This window comes from Canis lupus, chromosome 25 (assembly GCF_048164855.1).
Source record: "Canis lupus baileyi chromosome 25, mCanLup2.hap1, whole genome shotgun sequence".
NCBI classification, from domain to species: Eukaryota; Metazoa; Chordata; class Mammalia; order Carnivora; family Canidae; genus Canis; species Canis lupus.
The window spans coordinates 15413534-15436325 of record NC_132862.1 but is presented as its reverse complement, the minus strand read 5'-3'; the positions used below and the strand labels follow the sequence as shown (position 1 = coordinate 15436325).

The following is a 22792-nucleotide window of genomic DNA, read 5'->3' as shown; positions in this document are numbered from 1 at the left end:
ACAGAAAACCAATCAATAGTTGCCAGGTACTGAGAGTGAAGGGAAGTGATTGTCTAAAAGGGGGATGAGAGAGCTTTCAGTGGTGATAGAAGTGTTCTATATGTTGATTGTGATGGTGATTATGTGACTGTGTATTTTTTCAAAATCCATAAACACTACACTTCAAAAGGATGAATTTACTTACTGCAACGATATTATACCTTAATAATTCTGACTTCTGACTCCATAAAATGACAAGAACAAAACTCAGTTACTTAAAATCATTTACTCTCACAAATCTGTAGGTCATCGGGGAGATTTTGCCTCAGGTTGATATTACTAAGAGGGTTCTGCTCCTTATTGCTCTCTCTCGGGACCATTGGGCTGTCTGGGGCATGATTCTTCTTGTGCATTCATAAGGTTTTCCAACATCTCATGACTAAATAAAACACTTGGTGAGCCCAAAATCAAGAAGAGATCAAACTACTGAAACTCCACTCTGCCCTGTATCTTCCTATCCCTGAAAGAGTAGAGAATTAAATCCAATTCAAAAATACTGTACTACTCAAAACAGGTTGGTCATGCACAATTTTAAGGAGCTTTTGGTGAATCAGGGTTATGGAAAATTAGAGGAAGGTGACATTAGCTACTTCCCACAAACACCTCAGCAGGTTATAATGAAAGCAAATTTCAGAACAAATTTTACCACATACCAACATTTATGGAATGAATATGATTTAGAAGAAGGAACAAAATGGTTACATAACCTGTTCTGTCAGTTTGATAAATGCCCATTTTTCTCTCTCTCTTTTTGGATACTGATCTGATCTTGCACTAATAGTTGAGGCAAATATAACTATATTCTAGATGCAAAATTCTATGCACTGAAAGGCAGCTTATAATTATCGTGAGCCAACCAAAATCCTCCATGCCAATAGATGGAGAAAGAATTCTTTCAGAATCGAAGTCTTTAGCACCCTTCTCAAGCACGTAAGCTATCAGGTTTGCTAAGTGCATATATCCTACTCAATTAATGTGGAGAGTGTGTCTAAAATGTTTGAGCTAATCTTCTTATCTTTATTTTCACTGTTTTCATCAATGAGATCCCATTTCTAACATTCATTATGCGAATTAGCAAACCACTAACTAATTTCAGCTGTAAATCCCTGTATCAAAAATTCAATTGTTGAGTGCCTTAAATAATGCAGTACATGTACTTCAGAAGTAGCTGCTTCTAAAATGGAGCTGTTCTGATTAAAAAGGATAAGTGACAATGCCAAAGATGTGAATCCTTGATTGCAGCAATTGACAGCACCTAATATGTAGATTGCCTGACACTAATTAATACATATAAAATACCACAGTGACTATGCCGCAGTATTTAAAACAAATTGCCCAGGGGAAATGTTTAAGTGTTTATGGCAACATTATTCAAAAATATCTATATGCCCAAAGGAGAGTGGGTAAATAAAATTATGCAATATTCCAATAATAGAATACTACAAAACAAGAAATATACATAAAAACATTGATGAATTCCACAAATGTTATGTTGAGTGAAATAAACCAGACATAAGAGAGTAAACACTACTTCTCTGGTTCCACTTCTAGAGAGTTCAAAAATTGGCAAAGCTAATGTATGGTGATAAACCTTCTCCCCCTTGCGGTCAGGCTGGAGTAGTATTGATCCCAACAAGAATGAGAAAACTTGCAGGGTGTTGGAGATTTTCTCTATCTGAATGGGACAGACTGCATTAAGGGTGTATACATATGTAAAAAATCATTAAGCAATAGACTAATGATCTGTGCCCTATATGCACCTCATTGTATACATTTTATACCTTAACTGAAACATGAGAAACCCAAAAGTTTTTAAAGTAAACTATAACCATAATATTGGTATAAAACCTCATTCTAGTTTCAGTGGACCTAAATATGGGCAGCAAATTATTATTTACTGTGAATGGTAAATGAGAAAGAGAAGTATCTAATTATTACTTCAGAACTACACTCTGGAATTCACAGGAATTCTGGAAAGTTGTTCTCATCATCCATGCACCAAGACTCCTATTCACTTCTGCCTCATGCTTGGATTCATTTCTCTCTGATGACCTGTTAAGTACCAATATAGATGTAGACCTCTTGGTAGCTATACCTCCATCCCCAAACCTCTTCCCTATTAGAATTGGTTACTTCAAACTCTGTGTTCTTGTAGTAATTTTTCTTAAATTTGACAGGCTAATTATTTTATGTGAGATAATTTTTCTCATAGTGCTTCCTCCCTCAAAAGATTTATGGAGGTCTAGAATTGTGTCCGATGTGGCATTTTTATTACCAGAAACAAAGAATGCCTGCACGTAACAGGACCTGTTTGTATGTATTTAAAGGAGTAATTTCCTCTCACACTTTCAGAAGCTCACAGAAAGGGTCTTCAAGGTTATGAGTCCACCCTCTAGGATCTATGGTGAGGAAGAACTGAGCTTTACCCTGGTTATCAACATTTTCATTGTACCAGGGTAGGAGTCAATAGGCTATTTCTTTGTCTGTAGTGGATCTGTGCAATTTTTGGTTTTACTGTTACTGTCTAACATCAGACAAGCTTCATCAACTGCCTGAAGAACAGCAAGGACCTTCTAATTAGTTTCTCTGTATCTGGTTTATCCCCAATTCCCCAACTCCTCATAAGCTCTACAAACCACTTTTTTTTAATCCTTTTTTTTTAATTTTTAAAGATTATTTATTTATTTATTCATAGAGATGCAGAGAGAGAGAGAGAGGCAGAGACACAGGCAGAGGGAGAAGGAGGTTCCATGAAGGGAGCCCAACGTGGGACTCGATACAGGGTCTCCAGGATCGTGCCCTGGGCTGCAGGCGGCGCCAAACCGCTGGGCCACAGGGGCTGCCCCACAAACCACTTTTAACCACAACAGACCAAAGGATCTTTCCATAGTGCTAGCTGAGCATCCTGGCCTAAGTGACCTTCCTTTTTATTCTCAGAACTGTGCTCATAATAACATAAATTCTTGTTTGCACATCTATCATCAGCAATACACCATAATTCAGGTGAAGGACTTTGTTTTCCTTAATTTTCTTTACCTAGCACCTAGGACAGGCTAATATAGAGTAGATGTTCATGAATTAAATAAATGAATAAATAAAAAGCCTTTACATATTCCATATACAATCAGTCCCACTGATCAGAAGATCTTTACAGAAAAGTCTGCTGAACCCCTTCTACATCATTTAGGCTCTTTAGTATATGTGTGTGTGTATATGTATAAAATATTTTCCATGTATTAAAACATATATGTAATTGGATCTGAACTTTTCATTGTTAGTACAATTTTACCAATTATTTCTGTGTCACTTTGTATTCAGAGTTTGTTCTTCTAAATATATTAGAAACTTTGGGGGGGGGGACAATTTATCTATTGTGCCTTGTTACATATTCTTTTTTTTTTTCTTTTTTAAACTTTTATTTATTTATGATAGGCACACAGTGAGAGAGAGAGAGAGAGAGAGAGAGGCAGAGACACAGGCAGAAGGAGAAGCAGGCTCCATGCACTGGGAGCCCGACATGGGATTCGATCCCGGATATCCAGGATCGCGCCCTGGGCCAAAGACAGGCGCCAAACCGCTGCACCACCCAGGGATCCCTTGTTACATATTCTTATATACATATCATGCTTAGTAAAATACTATATTCAATAATCACATATAACTGTGATAATTACTATAACTTAACAAAAGCTTACTTTTGTTCCAAATTTGACCAATTGCTGTTAAAGTTTAATTTACAAAATTAAATGTAAAGTTCCATAAAACAGCAGAAGTTTATACCTACTATGTGCAGCCCCTTCTAATCTACCAGGTGATTCCCAAAAGCCCCACACAGACCCAAAATAGGACATACAAAATGTCATCTTTTCCCACAAGGATCTCATAATTTAAAGAAGAAAACAGCCAACCACAAAGTGATTTAATATGGAGGAGTGGACATCTGGGTGTCATGTTTTCATTTCCATGCTAGTGGATTGTTTGATGGTTGATTTAGCACAGAGGTTGAAACTACATTGAGACTGTGAATGACTCTCCTTATAAACAAGAAAATGAAAATGGAATATGATGAAGTTGATTTGTAGAAAGAAACAACTATTCTTATAACTTAAAATTTTTCCATGGCACATGTAATTCAATACCAAAACCCAGGTAAGAGTAATTAAATGTTTGCAAAGCACATTGAGTTACTTGAAAATAAGGATTGCATGACCATAAGGCATGATGAAGAACACAAAAACACCAGAAAAGGTATTTCTAAAATCTAATTTCAGGAAAAATACTGTTCTTTCATTATCTTAATGAAACTTGAGTAGCCCCTGTGATCTCAGTGCCAAGCCAGCTTTTTCCAAAAATGAAATGTTTCTTTGCCTTAGCTGTATTCTTCAAAATGATTTGGGAGAGGGCAAGTTAGTCAGTAACTTATCACTACAGAGGAAGAAAAGGAGAAGCCACAGAATGTCCTGACTGAAAGAAATGGATGAGATAGCATCTTCTTAAACATTTTCTACTTATAAAAGAAACATTTCATAGTATATGTCAAACAACAGATAAAAGTTTGGAAACAAAAATAACATTTAGTTCCTCAAAAATAGCCATAGATCTTTGATCAAATTCTACAGCAACCATTCCACAGAATTTTGTTAGAATTGTGCTTCATTTAGAATTGCACATTTGCTGTCATATATTTTCACATACCCAACACATAACACATACACATTTTAAAAGCAGGGAATTCACTCTGAATAATGCCTCCCTTCTCATCCTTTTGCTTTGACATTTCAATTTCTGGGTGATTTCCAAAACAGAAAATGTTTATTTGGCTCTGCCAAGAGACACAAATAGTTAAAGTAAAGAGCACCTAACTACTTTTCAATAGTAAGCAGGGTTCGTTAGCAAGTATTGTCTTGCTTAATCTCCTTGGGCTTGGAGGTACACGTCTGCCAATAACCCCAATGCACCTCTTACCTTTGAGGATCCTTAAATACTCTGGTGCAACCAAGGCAGTTGTCCGGTCATTCTATCTCAAGGTCAGAAGCAAACATTGACGTAAAACTAAATCATTTCCAAATGTTATCCTTGGTTACTCAGAAATGCAACAACAAAACTTCACTTAAACTGGTCTTTCATCACAGGTGATACACTTTAAGAATGTGAAAGTATGTAGCATTGAGGCCACATAAATAGGATCAGTACATCAGAACCCTGGGTGAGAGAATCCTCACTCAGTAACCTTCCTTTGGGTAAATCTACACAGAATGTCTGTGAGGCTTTCTTTCTCTGCATCACCCTTTTAATGGTTTGCCTCTCCCATCATCTATTTTGGGGCTCAGAACCTCAAGATCTAAACCTACCAGAACTCAGAGGTTGAGTGGGAGCTGTTAGTTTCATTATTATTAGCTCCAGCATTTCTTTCCTGGGCAAACCTGGGCAAATTACTTACCTTCTCTGTGTCTCAATTTCCTTATTGGCAAACTAAGAATTGCACATATAGGTGTATAAGCAGTGGTTAACAGTACAGGTGCTGAGCTAAACTGCTTGAATTTATATCCTGGCTCTGGTATTTACTAGTTCAGTTACTGTGAATAAGTTGCTTAACCTCTGGGTGCTTTAAAAATTTTTCCCCATGTGTATGATAGATCATAGCGATCTTTATGAAATAGAAATATTTCAAATATTTCATTAATCTGTAAATGTTAAACATACCAGGAGTAGTTGATAAATATTAACTATTATTATCATTATTGTTATTTTTGTTGGAATTTCTGAGGGGACTGCCAAAAAACAGAGTTATTTATCCATAACTTATTAAAAAGATTCAAAATGAAACAGAGTAAACATAGAGGGCAAAATATTATCTTTCTTACTGGCTTTTGGCTTGAACTGTAGAATTATGCTGATTTACATTCCCTCTCGCCTTGCCCCATAGCAGCGTCCATGTGAGGCAGCCCCAGAAGACATGGAAGGATTTATGCTCTCAGTAGTGCTTTGGCTACTTTCGAGAGAAAGAAGAGAGTGCAGCTGAAGAAAGACAGCCCAGTTACTCTCCCCAGAGGCAGAATATGGAAAGAGGGGAGGAGAAACCCTCAGTTGGAATGCTTCAGTTCCATTCACAGGCAGGAAACCAGAGGAGGAAGTTTTCCCAAATAACATTCCCATCATCATCTACCACCCCTAGCACCAAGGATGTGCTCTTTTTAGAGGCATCCAGAACAGGGCTCTTACCTCTTCCTCTAAATATTTTTTTTTCTTTTTGATATCCATGTGTATTAATTAAAAACTATGGAGTTTAAATGTTTCTGTCCCTTAGCCATGTGTCAAATCCCTTTTTATCATGTATGCTTGCCAGCAGAAACTGGATTGGGGGTTTTATGGCATCATTTAAAAATAATTATTTCACATATGGTTACTGTCTTTCTTATGTCAGGCAAACAATTTGCCTTCTGCACTGCTGAAATAGGGATGTGGTCATAAATAGGAGTTCAGGCTGTTGGGAAAAAGGCTTTGCACTCACTGTGTTAACAAATGCCATGGATAGAGTTCACTTTGAGAGAGAAATAGTAAAACCAGTATGGAACATCTGAAACATGACAATGTAGATCAAAAGAAAGGGACATTCACTAGCAATGAAAATCTAAAAATAAGTTAGGATAACAATTCCATTTACAATAGCATCCAAAAGAACAAAACACTTAGGAAAAATTGAATAAAAGGAGTGCAAGTCATGCTCATGGAAAATTATAAAATATCAGAAGAAATTAAAGAAGAGCTAACTAAATGGAAAGATACGTTATGGCTATGGATTGAAACATTGAATTTTTTTTTAAGATGGCAATACTCACCAAATTATCTATAGGTTAAACACAATTATCAAAATCCTAGTTTTTTTTTTAACAGAAATTGAACAGCTAAACCCAAGATTCACATGGAAATTAAGGAACCCAGAATAGCCAAAACAATATTTAAAAAGATGATCAAATTGAAAGGACTCATAATGCTAAATTGTGAAGCTTGTTATAAAGCTACAATAACAAAGACAGTATGTTCTGGCATAAGGGTAGACAAAGAGATCAATGGAATAGAACTGAAAGCCCAAAAGTAAGCCCTTACATTGTGGTCAATTATTTTTAACAAAGTTATTAAGAAGATTTAACAGGAAAGAAGTAGCCTTTTCAGAAACTAGTTCTGGAACAATTTGCTATTCACATGTGAAAAGTTGAATTTGGACAAGACAAATAACCCAATTAAATATGGGTAAAAGATTTGAATAGATATCTCTCCAAAGAAGATATACAAATGGCCAATAAGCACTTGAAAAGATGCTGCATCATTATCCAGGAAATGCGAATTGAAACCTGAATAAGGGGCACCAGAATAAAGGTCTCCTTCAGCTCAGGTCTGATCTCAAGGCCCTGGTATCCAGCCCTGTGTCAGGCTCCTCACTTAGCAAGGAGTCTTCTTCTCCCTCTTCCTCTGCCCAGATGCCCTTGCTCATTCTCTCTTTCTCTCTCTCAAATAAATAAATAAAATATTTTTTTAAAAACCCATAATAAGATGCCATTTCTTACCAACTAGGATAGCTATAATCAAAAGGTGTTCTTGTTATCTAACAAGAATATGGAAGAAATGGAACTCTCATACATTGCTGTGAGAAAGGAAAGGGTTCAGCCACTTTGGAAAACAGTTTAGTAGTTTCTTAAAACGTTAAATATTGAGTTGCTGTATGACCCAGCAAAATGTTGGTTCATACAAATAAACACATGGGAATATTTGCAGCAATATTATTTAAAATAACTAAAACCTAGAAACAATCCAAATGTTCATCAACTAGATAAAGAATATTTGTTCATCAACTAGATAAACAATAGTAGAGAGAGAGAGAGAAAGTAGATTAGTATTTTTATAGGACTGTGAGTAGGAATGGGGAATGATTGGAGTATGAAATCTCTTTGTGGAGTGATGAAAATATTCCAGAATATGGTAGTGTTTGTAAAACTCTTTACATACAATAAAATTCATTGAATTGTGCAGTTAAAATGTATGAACTTTATGGTATATAAATTGTGTCTTATTCAAGCTGTTCCAAAAAAGAAAAGAACATTTTTTTCTGGACTAAGAGTGAAGCATTCTCTTAAAAAATATATCCTACATGTTTCACATTTGCTAAGTGATTATAAAGCAATGTCATATTTAGGATTTAAATTAATCTTTACAATTTCATAAAGTGGAAATTTTTATTTCTGTTTCACAGAAGAAACCGACTCAGAGAAGTCCATTTATCCACCATGATTTTACAGTAGATGGGGAACAACAAATCCAAATGCAATGTTTGTATTTTTAATTCCAAATAATCCACTATTTTGTTATTGAAGTTGTTGCACTACAGATTGTCTCAAGTATGTTCAAGGGCTCAAATGCAGTAGAAGTTTATTTCTTCCCCATGAGAGATTTCAAAGCAAGCATCCCTAGTCAAGAATTAGGAGATCCAGACTCCTTTCATTTTGTGGCTCAACCATTTTCTAGGACTTCATCATCATCTCATTTACTGGCAACAGAGGAAAGAGGGCATGGAGGGTTTTTTTAAAAAAAGACTTTTCCTTGGAAGACACACTTTATCTCCTCACATTCTGTTGGCTAGAATTTCAGTCATACTTAAATGCAAGGGTAGCTAGAAGTGTAGACTGATTGTGGATCCTGAAAGAAGAGGTGAATGGATTTTGGTGAACAGCTAGCAATCTCTGCCACAGAAATGTAACCTTTAAGAAAAAGTGTTACTTGTGATCTGAAATGGCAAGTTTAAAGTCAAACTTGTCAAATGCATTCTCATATCCTTGTAGAATTAACTAAGGATATGATTTTTCTATAAAGAAGCAATCAGAAAAAAACCTAAACCTTCACTCTGAGTTTCTAACTTTGCTTATTAAGAACACAATACAAATCATGTTCCTTTTTTTAATTGCCTGGGTAACCAGGAATTATATGGTTCTAAGTTGACAGTGTTCAAGCATTGACTGAATCATCACTTAATCGGTTCATACTTCAGTTCTGTCATTTATTGCTATGCAATTTGGACATGTTATTTAATACTTCTGAATTTCAGATTCTCCATCTGCAGAAATGGAATAATAGACCTAACCTGTCAAGGGTTATCAGAAAAAATGAACATACCTAGAACATTAGCTGATGTGTCAGACACTTCACAAGTATTATTTTATCATTAGCTTTACCCTATAAGGTCCTTTTAAACACTGTTAGTCTATGGTTTGGTGATGAAAGACCTAAAACAATTTAATTTCTTTTATTTCTTCAGTGTATTCTTTTTCAGACACATTTTACTAAGATGCATAGCAATAATAATAATATATGCTTTCCTTCTTCTCACTCCTCCCCTCCTGAGTAATTAACTCAATGTGTATTTCGTTCTGCACATTCCAAAACGATAGTTTTTAATCATATCAAGTCCAAAAAAAAAAAAAAAGAAAAAAAGTCACATATGAGTCTTGCTGAAAAGACTGACAAATGATCATGTGAACACAACTTTTCCATTAAGATAGTTCTCCGGCTGGTAGATATGGGCACTCTTTCTGAGTTTCTCATAGTTTGCAGACAGGTTCTCTCCTTTATTTCATGATGCAAGAAAGGAAGAGTATATTAGCTTTCTATGCTACAGCTTTCACTTGCTTCACCTTTCTCCCAAGAAAAATGTCAGAAGAAATCTTTACTTTCTATTGAATAAATTGACAGGAGCAGAGGTAATGAAATGCAGCTTCCTTTTAGAAAAGGAGAGATGATAATAGATATCTCTGGAAAAGTTTTCCTTTCTTTTGTTTTAATTTGGTTTTCTAAAAATTCTTTTTGTTTTGTTTTTTAATATTTTATTTAAATTCAATTTTTGAACATATAGTATAATATTCTGGGGGTTATCCCATCAAGTGCCCTCCTTAGTGCCGTCACCCAGCTACTCTATCCTCCCACCCACCTCCCCTTCTGCAACCCTTTGATTGTTTCCCAGAGTTAGGAGTCTCTCATGGTTTGTCTTTCTCTCTAATTTTTCCCCACTCAGTTTCCCTCCTTTCCCTTATAATCCCTTTCACTATTTCTTGTATTCCACAAATGAGCCGGCCATGGCTGCCACCAGCTGTCCTCATGACTACCTTCAAGTGCCTGGCTCTGTTGTGAGAAGCTCTTGATGTTCTTTGGGATCGTGGAATGAGGAGGGAGGTATAATCTCTTGCCCAGGCATAGCCTTACCCTACACTTCCCCAGTGTGCCATCCATCCCTCCACCTCCAGCTCATTGTCTCTTTCCTCTAGGCTCTTCATGTTCAAATAAGCAGACTTCAAGGGATATTGAAGATGGCATAACCCTCACCACCTAAACTGATACATACTCCAGTTACCAAAGATCCACTGTCTTTGCAAGTCTATGTGGTAGGAATGCAGGTCATTCCCAGACACTACTTCTCTTAACTAAAATCTCTCCTATTGTATAGACTTCAGCAGCATCAAAAGTGTCCACCAGCATTGTGACCCCACAATTTTCTGATTGAGTTGCACCTAAATTTTCTCACTTAGCACAGGTAAGAGAGCCCTAATTCCTTGGAAGGGGAAAGAAGTCAAATGCCATTCTTTCTCACTCCTGGTGAGGAAAGCAGGAAAGAGATCGTTCCCACATTAAAAAAATCTCTCTCCAGGAAGACAAAGATTTCCTCTGGCCCTGCTGATAACCCATCTTTAGAGAGCAGGGAAGACATGATTAAAGAAAAGTGTTTCCATATAGGTTTTGTAATTTTGCAGTGGGCATGCTAGCTAGGGACATTTGAAATAGCATGTAGCACCTTTTTTCTTTTGCCTCCTTAGATTAATTATGCTTATGACCCTCAATCAAATGGACTCAAAGTCAAGGGGGAACATAAGAATCCCTGTGTTGATATCTCAGTATTACCATGGACACTTAGTATTTTACCACATTTTCCCTAACCTGAATTTGTCATCTTATAAAGGGCAGTACAGTCCATATAGTCATCTAAGTTAGAGGTTAAACGCTTAAGGAAGATGGAAGTTAAATAAATTAATGCATCAGCAAATACAATTAAAATGAGGTCTATCAACAGGATCAGGTGTTAGGAGACATAGAATAGTGGTACCTACTTAGCCTGAGATGAAAGGAGAGTCCCTGAGGAAGTGGCATTTGATCTGAGCATGGAGTTAATAAGGCAAGTGGACTAAAGGAGGAGAACTCTGAGATCTTAGGCAGGCAGCCAACACCATGACAATGAATGTAAAGAAAACCAAAGAGACAAGTAAGAAGTGAAGAGAGGACTTTGAGATAAAACTCTAGAGATGGGAAGGGAATCATAAGATCTACTTGGCCCTATTGAGGCTTTTGGACTGTAATCAAAGAACAATAGGATTCTATCAAGGTGTCAACAATGCCCTCAAGCAGGAAAGTGACATGGTAAAGTTTGCTTTTCAAGGAGCTCACTGTGGCCAATGTGTCAGTGTCAGTAAAGGTTTAAGAGGAGAGTAAAAATCAAAGTAAGGTGACCAGTGAGTAGGCTATAATAGCAATTATTAACTTAATTAATAACAATTAGAACAAGAAATTAAAATTCATTCTAATAAAATTGTCTATGTTCTATTTATTGTACCAATACCATGGGCTATTTGGAACACAACTATAAAAGTATACATAATACTGAATTTATTTTACTTCTTCAATCAAGAAATATTTTTCATATTACTATGTAGCAAGCATTATGCAGAAAATCACTAAAGTAAATGACTATAAGGTTCTGCTTGGGAAAAAAGGTCTTAGGTTACTGAAAGACTTAGACATGTACAAAACTAATTGAAAAATAATGTGACTATCTTGACAAAATAAGTAATTGATATGGGAGAGAGTGAAGAAAGAGTAATATTGATCCATCTTTCAACCTTTCATTGGTAAAATCTTTTTGAAAAATAAATCAACAATGGGATTTTTCCATTATGGTACATTTTTACAGGAAAGATTATTCTTTGCATACTATGGTTATCATTTGCTGGTTCCATGGTGGTTGCTAGGGATGAGGATTATGTAAGGGAGGAGCATGAGTTCACGTGTACATGAGTAGTCATTTTGTGAGGTGTCTGTTCCACTTCTTTATAAAGCTAATGTTGTTCACTTTAATAGGTCATGAATAAAATAAAACATTCTACAACTGCTATTAAAACTTGAAGACTGCCCTTTTCATAAAGATTTATTTATATATTTTTATCTAGTGGGCACAGTTAAATCATATAAACATAAATGTTTTTAAATATAATTTGTTATTTACACTTATCTCTGCCTTCTAAGATAGGAGAGTACGTAGACAGAAAAGTAGCCTGGATAGAGAGCCCTAGAGTATGCTAACACAGAGGGGAAGCCATGAAGAATGCCAGAGGAAGAGCCATGAAGAGCAGAAAGGTAGTAGGAAAATCAAGAGAACATAATGTTCTTGAAACCAAGAGAAGAAAATGTTCCCAGAAGGAGGAATTGGTAAACAGAGTCAGATGGTGCTAAAAAGTGAAGATGAAAAAGAGCAATGACTGCTGCTTGCCAATGTGTCCATGGCAAGGACACATTGTGATACTGGGAAGAAGAGCCAGTATGAATGGTGACTAGTGCGAACTGACCTAATCAAAGAGGTGAAGAAGTGGAGAGCCTATTGGAAAAGTGTTCAAAAAATTTCCTGTAAATGTGGAATGGAGAAAAATGAAGCCAAAGAGAGAAATGGTATGAGAGAGCATTTTCCCCCAAAAAAGAGGTTCAAAAACATATTTGTAAAGAAACGATAAGGAAGAAGATAAAGGGAAGTAGAGGGGGAGGAGGAGATGGGAAACATTTATTAACTACTTACTATGCCCTGGGCACTATTCTGAGAATTTTACAGGCATTAATTAATATCATCCTAATTACGTCCTACTATCCTATGATGTACATAATATTAATAACACATTTTGTAGACAATGAAACTGAAAGAGAAATTTGGCAAATGCTCTACAAAGCTATTAGTTCAGCTAATTGGTCTACACAGCTAGAAATAAGGGAAGCAATGCTCAATCAAGGCAGGTTCTACCTAGAGCCCACCCCTGAGCCACTATGTTATATCCTTTTGTAGAAAAGGGGGAAAGTGGATCATTCAAGAAAGAGAGAATACCAAACTGCTGACAGAAAGTTTAATCAATTAAAATCTTTGCAGAAGTGACTAAGCAAAAGATACAGGGCATCAGTCATGAGGTTGCCCTGTAGGGTGAGCAAGGTTCCCATATTTTACAGGAACCCAAGAGCTAGTAGAGAAAATATGCTGAAATGCAGGTAGGATTGTAGATAGAAAACAAAGAATTTCGGATCAATTTTTTTCAATACAAATTTAGAACATAATTGAAGAGGGAGGAGGAGTGGGGAGTGATGTGTTAGGGAGAAGAGAGTAGAAGAAAATGACATAGTATCATTGCCTTCTTAAAGATAACTTTACTACAAGATATCCGATCCTCAATGGAGAATATATAGAGATAATAAAAACAAGAATAAAATAATTATTTCTAATCCAGCCATCCGGAGAAAACCACTACTAATTTTCATTTTTATTTCCATGTATTTTATTATAACTGAACGGTGCAAAGGTTTTTGTAACCTGCCTTCCTTGTGTAACAATGACTGTTTTCTCTTGCCAATAAGTATCTTTCACTATTCTTCTAAGTATCCTTCTTTTTTTTTTTTTTTTATCCTTCTTTCATTAATAAAGCTGTTCCATTGTGCTGGTGTACATTATTCAGTCAATTCAGTTCTGGGTGTTTAGATTCTTTCCAGTCTTTTGCTATTAGAAACAGTGAAACAGTGAACATCTTTATAGGTAAAGAGCAATGATCCTTTTGATAATGGGAAAGTGAACATACTAGGAAGTGTAATAGGATTTTTTGACTCAATAATGCATGCACTTAAGTTTATGATCATGAATTTTAAAAATATTTTACGTATTTATTTGAGAGAGAGAGAGAGCAAGCACAAGTAAGGGTGAAAGACAGGGAGAGGGAGAAGCAGACCCCCTACTGAGAAGAGAGCCTGATGTGGGGCTCCATCCCCGGACCCCGGCAGCATGACCTGAGCCAAATGCACATGCTTAGCTGATTGAGCCACCCAGGCATCCCCTATGATCATGAATTGAAACAAAACATAAGTAGCAGTTCTGAACGTATCTTCTGCAATGCTCAGCTCCTCAATATACACACAGAGTAGGCAGATAGTTTGGTGTAATTTGAACTGCTGTTTAGTTAGATGAGGGTATCAAAGAAAAAGAGAGGAGGGAATAGAGGGTGTAAAATGAGGTGATTATGATACACTGTAGATGCTACACTGAATAAAGACGTAAGTGAATTTATGCGATGAGTAGGAAAAACAATGGAAGAGTCAAGTTGGTGGAGGTCTTAATAAGACAGACAAGTGGCTAAAAAGCAGGCAGATAGGTTAGAAGGAAAGCAGGTGGTAGTGAGAGTAGGAAGTTCAAGTAGGAATTCTGAGGGACAGTGCCCCGTAGCATGTAGTACGTAAGAACACAGATTTCAAAGCCAGAATGCCTTGGCAAATCCCAACATAGTCATTTAACACTCGTCACTCATCTTTGTGTTTCTGCTTCCACATTTGTAATATGAAGATAATAATGGTATCCAGAACAGAGAGATATTGGCAATAAAGGAATCAGTATATTAAGTGGCCTAGAATATTACCTGGCAACTAGTAGATACAGTGTAAATGTTAGATGCTATTAATATTATTGAGGGTAAGTCCAGCACTCTTGAACTTTTGTTAAAAGGAGTATTTAAGAAAACACTGGAGTTTTACCATGGAAGATTTCATTTAGCCCTCTATTTCATTTTCTTAAATATTTGATCAATTCTATATTTCTAATTAATATATTTAGAAAAAAATAATATATTTAGAGATTGATTGTGGTGATTTTTAATAATGCAAGCAACTTCCCTTCATGAAAAATCCTTCACTGATCTTTCAACTTTTAATTGAAACAGGTTTGAATTTAATGGGCATTTCTCCAGTGAGAGTCTTAGATTTTACTTTCTACCTCCTCTTCATTGATTCTATAGGTCTAGTAAATGTGCCTAAAGGTAAACAACAAAACTGAGGAATTGAGGTGAAGGAAAACACGTAGTCTGAATAATCATATAGCAGAAGAAAAAATATTGTTTTATTTTCCTTTCCAGAGCATTTTAAATGCTAATATTCTTTAACATTTATCTTTCTAGCATCTCCTAACAACAGATAATAGTTTAAATAGCAAGACTACAAACTAGATCTGAAATTTATTTTTCTAAATACTTGATATTAGTTTTCTTTGCCAATTACTTTATGAAATAGACATATGCTTGTTTTTGCTTTTAATGAATTTGAGAAATAACTGAGTATCTATGTATACTAAGTATTAGAGCTACAATGAATAGAATATCATATACTTAGTAAAAAAGTGATAGGCACGGGGCATTTTGTAGTGGTGGAAAGTGAAGCACAGTACTAGTGAAACAGCAGGACAATTCAGGATTTGAATTCCAGCAACTTAGCCATCTGTGCATTTAACCCCTATTCTATACTGCCTCCTGGTGAATAGCAGAGCCATTTCATTGCATAATTTTAGAGTTATCTTTGCCATTGAAGTCCGTGTAAATGATATTTCCCAGGAAATATTTTATATTACACAAAATATTTTTCATAGTTCTTAGGTCGTGTTACAACAATAACATTAGCTCTTTTTGAAATGATGGGAAAAAAAGTTATCAGTAATATAATTTTTAATAAGGACAAGGATGATTTTCACTGCTAATAATAATGATAGAATGAGGGGCACCTGGGTGGTTCAGTCAGTTAAGCATCCAACTCTTGATTTCAGCTCAAGTCATGATCTCAGAGTCAAGAGATTGAGCTGCATGATGGGCTCCATGCTCCATGTGGAGCCTGATTGGGATTCTCTCTCTCCCTCTTCCTCTACCCCTCCCCAGTTTGTGCATGCTATCTGTCTTTCTCTCTCAAATAATGATGATGGTGATGATGATGGTTGAATGCCATTGCTCTGAATGGTTTGTTTACCTAGAATAGTAAAAGAAAAATTTAAAGGAAATGTTTCAATAGACAATGAACATTATTTATAGCTGAATCCAAGTAAAAGAGTGTGCTGCTTCTGCTGAGTAACACAAGAATATCTTCTCAATGCGTATAATGTGCTCAAAAGCTCCACATTTTGCTTTTTATTTCTGCTAAATAATTCCTGGAAAGAATTCCAAAATTACTAAATATTCATTTTCATGTTGTGTTCTGATCCCAAGTTCATAAAAAGAAAGATTTGACCAAAAATATTCTAATCACATGTAATGCCTTCTATTCTGTCTTTAATATTCATAAAGACAGTCTGATCTCTGACCTGATTCTTGCATTGATCCAATAGGCATCAGAGAAACCAATGTTCATAAAAATAATATGATGGAAGACATTTCAACCTGATACTGAATTTAGTGAATACCATTTGGGGTTTCTTTGCACCTTTCTCTGACTCACCAAGCATTCCTGGAGAAAGAATTGAAGTAGGAGAAGGAAGGTGAATATTAGCTTCATACATTGGTAGATGTATGAAGATTGTTGATACTACATTCTAATTATAGCCCCATCAAAATTCAGGAAAAGAATAGAAAAGAAAAGCCCTCTGGTTCTCAATTTCAAAATGTGTTTCTTTGGAAATATAATTCGCTCTTAAACTCTTCTATATGCTATCTTTACCTTTTAAATTTTCATCTCTAATAGTTGTATGTACTGACCACTTACTAAGTGCTTATAACAATATGCTGAGCAATTTGCAAACATAATTTATTGAATATCTTTAGCCACAGTGTAGTTTTCAAAGCATTTCCTAAAACATAATCATATTTGATTCGGACTGCAATCTTGTTAAAGTGGAAAAATTATTATTATAATTTCACAAAGGAAATGGAGACAGAAAAATCTAGTGATTTGTTCTAGATCACACATTTGTAAGCAGCAGAGGTGAGAATCAAGCTGTCTTCTCAACTCTAAGGCAGTTTCAACACAGGAAGAGGCAAGATCTTTCATTTCCAAAACAAAAGTTTAAATTACATTATTTTAATTAGATTTTATTTATTTATTTCTTTTAGAGAGAGAGCAAAGGGGGGCAGAGGGAGATGGGGAGAGAGAATTTCAAGCAGACTCGATACTGAGCACAGAGGCCAACTATGGGGCTCCATCTCACAACTCTGAGATCATGACCTGAGCCAAAAACAAGTCAGAGTCTTAACCAACTGAGCCATCCAGGTACGCTTAAATTACATTTTTAAGACCTTTCTGTTTCTTATATACTTTATATATCCAAAAGTATATTCTTGCAAGGATACAGATAGTACCCTAGACATTAGGGCCGTATGCTTTTCATTTCGTATGCCATACGTTTTTATTGTTCTTCATAAAAGTAACCGGAACAATAGCTACATAGATTTAGAGCTATTTATCTTAGATTTTCACATTTCTCTCTCCCATTGCACATAATTTTGTTAATAGAATATTGACTTATCAAGTATTTAGACTGTAAACTATGAAGATGGAAACCATGAGAATATTTTATTCACAGTTTTATTCCCATGATAAAGCACAGTGCCTGGCACCTGATAGACATTCAATTAATATTTAATTAATTTCGATCAAAGTAATTTAGTTTCATAAAAGGGACAGCAAGTGATAGTGGGGAACATGGGAATGTATTTGCTATGAATCCCTATCAGCAGTACCTATGTATTTAAAGGCTCATAGAAGTGGATTATTCAGTCTTCATTATCTACTTTTCATTTGATCTATTATTAAACTTAGGAACTGAGTTGACTCGGCTTAGCACCTATTGTGGGAAAACAGTGTCAAAAGCTCTGATTCACAAAAAATTCAGATCAACAAAAATAATTGTGTGATAAGAATTATTAATTCATTTAATAAATATCTATGAGTGACTATTATGGACTGAGAAGACTCAGAGGTAAACCAAATCCCTTGCTTCATGAAGTGTAGAATCTGGTAATAGAGGCAGATATTAAACCTATAAAGTAATGAATGTGTAACAGATCAGTCAGAGACAAATGTAGGAAGAATTCTAAAGCAGAAGGGAACAAATAATGATTTGAGGGGTGTAGTGGAGGGCTACGTAGCCAGATTGTTCAGAGGCATCCTCTTCTGGGAGTAAGTAAGGATGTTTCCATTAGCAGAAGTTCTCAGTGGGGAGACAGAAGAGAGGTGAGGTTTGGAGTGGAATGATAACACTGGTGCCAATGCAGCAAATGATGTGTGGTGTCCAATTCAAGGTGCACATTCTTGGTTTCCACTCTCTCCCCCATGGAGCTGAGAACTAATGGCTGAAAACAATGGTGTCCTCTGTGAATTCAAGTTAGTAATCATTAACTTACTCTTATTTCTTAGAAAAAGGCAAGTGTGCACAATGTTTCTTTCCATGCATATGACTCATCTCCTGCACTCCGATCAACTTACTTTAATTATAATAGCTTTTTGTGGAGTGCATGAAAGAAGTAAAGAGATTCACATAGTTCCAAAAGTTTTATCCAATGGTTTGGGTCAAGACTCTTTTTTTTTCCAAATGTTTTTCCAATTGACATTTTTTTTCCAAATGTGTCTTTGTATACCTGGTAATTTTCAATTGGATGCCACATATTGAGGATTTTTTAAAAGTGCTGAATATTCTTGAGTTAAAAAAAAACACTTTAAACTTTCCACTAGGGTGCAATGAAGTTACTTGGAAACGGCTTTTCCTTTTAAGGCTTGGTTTCAAACACTGTTATGTGGACTAGAACAACTGTTAGTCTTGGGCTAATTACACTCCACTACTGAGGCAATAACGTTCTAAGTACCTGATACTTCATGTATTATGATGTTTTTTCTACTCTTGCTAGTGAGAAACAAACAATTCCAGGCTCTATTAAACTCCAGGGATTATTGTGCTTTCTTTTTAAATGGCTTTTTCTCCCACCTTGAATAATTCCTCACAAATACATGCTGGTCAGTATTCAGCTGATGATTCAAAGGGCAACCTCTACGGTTCTCTGTGGCTCTCTTTCTGTGCTGATTCTCTCTCTGTGGCATTCTGCTCTGTGTAGTCCACCCACCTGGACACCCCCATATACCCAATTCTATCACATCAATTTAGGAAACCTACTTAGGCTCTCTCTGGAGTCCTCTCCCAGTGCTGTGGCTAGAAATACCTCTAAGAAGAAAAGCCCCAAGAAGGAAAAAGGAGGGGGGACAATTGTGGGGAAGTTTCCTCTCTCATGTGATTATTTTTGTGCACTGCCTGCTTGTGCAATGTCTGAAAACCACTATTTCATATCTTTTAGTTATTTAAGATAGAAGGGTTAATCTAGTTCCTTTTATTCCATTTTGGCCAGAAGTAGAAGTTGGCTTCCAAAGTTTTCGGGTTGTATTTAGGAAGAAGAATTATAGCAGATTAAATGAGGTGAAATGATTGTGTTGACCACAGTTAAAATGTAAGACTACAATGATCATTTGGAAGAAAAGAAAACAAAAAAAAAAAAAATTAAAAATTAAAAAATAAAAAAATCAACAACAAAAAAGAATGATCATTTGGAATTAGGTTTTGGGGAGTCTTAAGGCCTGGTTTATGGGGCTTTGACTCAATATTTAAGTAGAGGGAAGCCAATCACAGCTTGAATAGGAAAGTATCATGACAAAAGCAATGATTTAGAAGGAATCACTTATTAGTAACACCTGGAATGGCATACATATAGTGTGTGTATATGTGTGGGTATGTAACACAATATTATAATAACCCAGACACATAGGATATTTACTTACATAACTCATACCTAACAACATGAAAACAAAAATACAAACAGGGTAACATAAATAATGCCCCACAGAATCAGGATTGCTGGCTGTGGGCAAGGATGTGGAGAATAAAAGAAACTTGAGGGGCATCTCTCCCAGAGATTTGGTTCATTTCTTTTCAATCAAAAGAGAGCTCAGATAAGAAACTGGTCACAACAGTAAACTATTTATAAGAGACAGGTTTCTGGCTCATGTTTTCCAACAATATAGATGGTATTAAATATTACAAAACCACATATTATAATTTTTTAAATAGGAGTCTACAAAATGATAAGTAGGTTTCTAAATACTGGACATAATTATAGCTAATCAAATTTGCATTTCATTTTAACCATGATATGAGTGTCTGATCTGCCATTTCCTGGTGGTCTCCACTCATTAATTCACTTTAAGGAGGACTGATTCAAAGGTGAAACCTAATCTCTGTAGGCAGTTCAAATCGACAATGTATACATTCTGTGTGAAGAAAATATGTGAAGCAATGAAAGCATTCATAGCTAAAAAGTTAATTTTAAGTTTTTTCTAAGTTGATTCTGTAGCCCCACCGAAGAACATAGGGATATCAGTCTCTCTGTTTAAAATAGACCTAGTATAGTCTATGTCTATTCTTGCCATGGATGAATCTTTCAGGAAATACATGAGCATTTAAAACAGGAACTTCCACAGAAGAGAGAGAAATTCCAACTACAGAGACAGAGACTCTGAAATTAGTAATAATAATAATAATAATAATAATAAAAGCTAATGTTTATTAATGAATACCACATGCAAGGCACTGTGCTATGATGCCATTCCGCATACTTGGTCATATTATATCCTCACTCTGTGAGACAGGCACAGTTTCTTAACCTCTCTAGTTTCAATATACACACCTATAACATTCAGGTAAAAATAAAACACTCTTTTAAATATCATCCTGGGAATTAGAAGATTTAGTCTCACATAAACCTTTGGAACAATTATAGTATATAATAAATATTTAATAAGTGTTACCCCTAAATATTATTATCCTCCACCTTACAGTTACAGAAAGTAAGGCAAAAAAATTTTAAATAAGTTGCTCTAGAAAGGGATCTGAATTGTCTGGGGAAAAATGCCCACTGCATAGCTCATTGGCAGATAGTAATCAATTAATTACTGTTTACCTTGAATCCCTGGGGATAAAAGTGATGGCCTCTGAGGGTTGAGGGGCGCAGTAGGATGGGCTGCACTTCAAGTTCAGTATGCTGCAGCTTGGGGAAGACAGCCCTTCAGTGGCCTAAGATTCAGTGTGTCTTCATTTTCAAGTCACAGTCAGGTGCAGACACAGCTCATCCTGCCACAGTAAAGTCACAAAATGCACTGCAGTGGGAAGCCCCAGTCCTCCTTCCGCAGTCTGGGAGGGAATGGAGGTCATGATTTTACAGCTACCTGATTTGAGCCTTGGTACTCTTTCCCTAGTATGCATGAGATTCTATGGTATGTGAACAGAATGGACTGGGTTTCAGAACAATTTATAGTGACTTTATCAATTCTAATATTTGAATACCATTTAATGCTTCAATTATGATATATCCTTACCTCTGCCTTAATTTTTCTTTTTCCCACAGAAAGAAAGAACTCAAAAGCAATTTCCCAAAGAAGATGGAACATGAAAAGCATTGAAATAATCTCAACATCATCTGTTGCTGTACTTTGTACTTTAGATCCTAGTAGGGACTCAAGTTTTTTGTCTATTTGGTCTTCCTTGTGGGATAAGAATTTGAGGAAGGAGATATCTCTGCCTCAGGATTGCTACATTGAGAATCACTCACAAGAGACCTCAACCAACATAAATCTCTTTGCAATGAGCTCTAATCCAGAGAATGGAACTCTATAACAAGGTCAGAAGGTTGATTCAACTGCCTTGAAATCAATGACCCTGTATATTTTCCCAGGGAATGTTAAATTTTGTACTCGGGGCGGTGGGGGGTGGGGGGGGGGAACACTGTTTAAAATTACTTTCCTCTAAATGTAGGAGGCAATTTAGCTGACCTTAGGCTTTTAAAACTTATTCTAATATACTATTCATCTTTCAAGCATATTCCTCAAAAATTTTACCTATTACACTTAACTTTTTAAAAAACTAGCAAACTGAATTTATTCATGTTTTATCTTGCTGTTTTATTCTGTTTCTTAAATATCATTTTCTTTAATTTGTTTTTAAAATCTTCCAGATGGTGATATTTTTCATCTCTTATTTATTCTTAGCTTGTTTTCCAAATTTTCTCTTCATCTCATTTTTTTTTATCATTTTATCTTTCCGATTAAATGAGCCAACTGACATACTTTTTGTGTAATTTCATCGTTTGCTTCCCTGTGATTTTTTTAAACAAATTTATACATTTTTACATGTTATTAAGTTTACTATATCTATTTAACTCTCATTCATCAACTCATATCAACTAGTAGTACATTCTCTTCACTAATCACAATTTCAAATCGACAATGTTTTAAACATTTTGTTTATTTATTCCCTAAGTATACCACAGCTTACTTTCTTCAGTCATTAGTGACTGAAAGTAGGAAAGAGTCAAAATAAAAATTTATGCTCTCTTTTATAGAATGTCAAGACTGATTTCATGTTTATGCTTCATAATAGCTCTACAAAGCAGAGACTAAATTAATATTCAGTCACCCTGTTATTTAATTCACACAATCCAAAAGTCAAATTAACCCACAAGAGAAAAGTAAGCCTAGATCCCACATCAGCTGCAACATAGGGGGTTTGAATTTTCCCAGAAAATTCTATGGAGAGATAATTAAAGAAAGATAATTTGAATAGTAAATAGAATATTTT

The 22792-nt window shown here is 35.6% G+C and overlaps 2 long non-coding RNA genes across 2 annotated transcripts in view; one reads left to right on the top strand and one right to left on the bottom strand.

Moving 5' to 3' along the window:
- Positions 1 to 22202, top strand: part of LOC140617282 (uncharacterized) — a 79905-nt gene extending 57703 nt beyond the window's left edge. The window contains exon 3 of the long non-coding RNA XR_012017525.1: positions 21564 to 22202. This is a non-coding gene — a long non-coding RNA (uncharacterized lncRNA). The remainder of the gene's footprint in view (positions 1 to 21563) is intronic.
- The window catches only part of LOC140617281 (uncharacterized), a 92914-nt gene that overhangs the window by 52276 nt on the left and 17846 nt on the right, over positions 1 to 22792 (bottom strand). The window lies entirely within an intron of this gene.